This window comes from Bubalus kerabau, chromosome X (genome assembly GCF_029407905.1).
Source record: "Bubalus kerabau isolate K-KA32 ecotype Philippines breed swamp buffalo chromosome X, PCC_UOA_SB_1v2, whole genome shotgun sequence".
NCBI classification, from domain to species: domain Eukaryota; kingdom Metazoa; phylum Chordata; class Mammalia; order Artiodactyla; family Bovidae; genus Bubalus; species Bubalus kerabau.
In genome coordinates, this window is record NC_073647.1 from 129501860 (window position 1) to 129505209 (window position 3350).

The window sequence follows — 3350 nt, forward strand, 5'->3', positions numbered from 1 at the left end:
CATCTCTTCTTAATATCTTCTGATTCTGTTAGGTCCATCCCATTTCTGTCCTTTATCGAGCCCATCTTTGCATGAAATGTTCCTTTGATATCTCTGATTTTCTTGAAGAGATCTCTAATCTTTCCCATTCTGTTGTTTTCCTCTATGTCTTTGCATTGATCGCTGAAGAAGGCTTTCTTATCTCTTCTTGCTATTCTTTGGAACTCTGCATTCAGATGTTTATATCTTTCCTTTTCTCCTTTGTTTTTCGCTCCTTTTCTTTTCACAGCTATTTGTAAGGCCTCCAGAGACAGCCATTTTGCTTTTTTGCATTTCTTTTCCATGGGAATGGTGTTGATCCCTGTCTCCTGAACAATGTCACGAACCTCATTCCATAGTTCATCAGGCACTCTATCTATCAGATCTAGGCCCTTAAATCTATTTCTCACTTCCACTGTATAATCATAAGGGATTTACAAACTAGATAGCATATTAAAAAGCAGAGATATTACTTTGCCAACCAAGGTCCATCTAGTCAAGGCTATGGTTTTTCCAGTGGTCATGTATGGATGTGAGAGTTGGACTGGGAAGAAAGCTGGGCACTGAAGAATTGATGCTTTTGAACTGTGGTATTGGAAAATACTCTTGAGAGTCCCTTGGACTGCAAGGAAATCCAACCAGTCCATTCTAAAGGAGATCAGTCCTGGGTGTTCATTCGAAGGACTGATGCTAAAGCTGAAACTCCAATACTTTGGTCATGTCATGTGAAGAGTTGACTCATTGGAAAAGACCCTGATGCTGGGAGGGATTGGGGGCAGGGGGAGAAGGGGACGACAGAGGATGAGATGGCTGGATGGCATCACTGACTCGATGGACATGAGTTTGAGTAAACTCTGGGAGTTGGTGATGGATAGGGAGACCTGGTGTTCTGCGATTCATGGGGTTGCCAAGAGTCGGACACAAATGAGCGACTGAACTGAACTGAATTGAACTGGTGTAGGTTCCAACTGCTTGCTTCTCAAAAGCCAACAAACAGGCCAGATTGGTGGAAAGGAAATATTACTTAATTTAGATGCTGGCAACTGGAGTGGGATGAGGAATGTCAGGCCCAAGGCCAACTCCCCACCACTGGCAACCTGTGGGGTAAGAAAGAGCTTTTATAGACAGAAGGAGGGGGCTATATGCAGAAATAGCATAGTCAGCTCTGATAATCATCTTAGAATGGTCATCAGTGGTTTGAGTCATCTTGGTTGTTTTAGGTACCCTTAATCTTCAGTTCCAGGGTCCATTTGTTCCCATTTCTTTGAGGCCGGTTCTCAGAATTGTGGCACCTTATGTCATGGGTATAGTATGGTCATCATGAAGTTAACTTCTTCACCCTAGTGTTTGGTATCTATATGACAGCTCAGAGTATTATCTCAAGTGTCTCAGAGTATTATCTCAAGGCTTTGAGAAAGATTTAAAGGTCACTGTCTATGCTTGATTGGTATATTATTCTTATTTGATCTTTTTTGAATGTTTTCCTTGTTTTCCACATGTTCTCATTTTTCTGATTAAACTTATTCTTTGACTAAAGTTTTCTACACACAAAAGACTGGCTGAGGACATGTTGCAGGGTGCCAGAGGGCAAGGATCATAGGGTTCTGTTCTGTTTCAACCCTCCCTTTTCTTGGATACTCATCAGTCTTGTATAGGGACAGGTACAGAAGAAGAAAGGGAATATTACTTAGTCATAGTACCTGGACAAACACTTGAAAATTACTAGACATGACAATGAGGATAACAATCAAAATGCATCTTTGTATTATTTTCTGAATGTATTTTTTCTTAATGGTTAAAGCATATGTACAATATATGCTTAATAGGCCATAAACAGGCTGTATTGGTTAGCCTAAAGTTCAAAATAAATCACATGCAGGCCAGAATTATTTCCCTATACCTCAGTAGGTGAGAATTTCTTCCAGCATTTTTCGCTTTTAATTATAACTCCTTTCACAGAATGTGTCAATAATCAACATATTTTTCCCACATTGGCAGAGTGGAAATCTTTTCCCTGTTCTGGATCCATCCATGTCTCTCAGTTCTAGTCCTCACTTTGATCTGATTGGCTGACCCCCAGCCTGTGATTTTCCCTGATTGTCAGAGACCTAACTTACTTTGCTCTGATTGGCTGACTCCTAGTCTCTACCTTGCTCTATTTGGCTTAGTACTAGCTGGTACTTTACTCTAATTGTCTGTCTCCTAGCCTGTACCTTACTCTGAATTGGCTCTCTCCTAGTCTTTGCTTGATTTGCTGACTTCTAACTGGTATTCCTTAAATCCTAAGCATCAGGAGAGATAAGAAGGCCTTCTTAAGTGAACAATGCCCCCTCCCCCCCAAAAAAAAAGAAGAAGAAGAAAACCATACAATGGAAAAGGCTATAGATCTCTGCCAGGAAAGTGGAGATACAAATGGAACATTTCATGCAAAGGTGGGCACAATAAAGGACAGAAATGACAAGACTTAACAGAAGCAAAGAGAAAAAGAAGAGATGGCAAGAGTACACAGAACTATGCAAAAAGGCCTTCATGAACGAGATAACCACAATGGTATAGTCACTCACCTAGAGCCAGACATCCTGGATTGAGAAGTCAAGTGGGCCCTAAGAATCGTTATTATGAAGAAAGCTAGTGGAGGTGATGGAAGTCCAGCTGAAACTGTTTCACATTCTAAAAGATTATGCTGTTAAAGTGCTACATTCAATGTACCCACAAATTTGGAAAACTTACCAGTGGCCACAGGACTGGAAAAGGTCAGGTTTTATTCCAACCCCAAAGAAAGGCAATGCCAAAGAATGCTGAAACTACTGTATAATTGCACTCATTTCATGTTCTTCAAGGTAATGCCCAAAATCCTTTGAGCTACCTTTGACATTACATGAACTGAGAACTTCCAGATGTACAAGCTGGGTTTAGAAAAACCAGAGGAACCAGAGATCAAATTGCCAATGTTCAATGGATCATAGAAAAAGCGTGAGAATTGCAAAACACATCTGCTTTATTGAGTAAACTAAAGCCTCTGATACTACACTTGATCTTAGCCAAAAGGCCGAGAAGTGATTCCAATCCCAAAGAAAGGCAATGCCAAAGAATGCTCAAACTACCGCACACTTGCACTCATCTCACACGCTAGTAAAGTCATGCTCAAAATTCTCCAAGCCAGGCTTCAGCAATACGTGAACTGTGAACTTCCAGTTGTTCAAGCTGGTTTTAGAAAAGGCAGAGGAACCAGAGATCAAATTGCCAATATCTGCTGGATCATCGAAAAAGCAAGAGTTCCTGAAAAACATCTATTTCTGCTTTATTGACTATACCAAAGCCTTTGACTGTGT

General features: G+C 40.7%; 1 pseudogene; it reads right to left on the reverse strand.

The window, feature by feature from the left end:
* Positions 1 to 2972: 2972 nt before the first annotated feature.
* LOC129640514 (uncharacterized) lies at positions 2973 to 3079 on the reverse strand (annotated as a pseudogene).
* Positions 3080 to 3350: the final 271 nt, after the last annotated feature.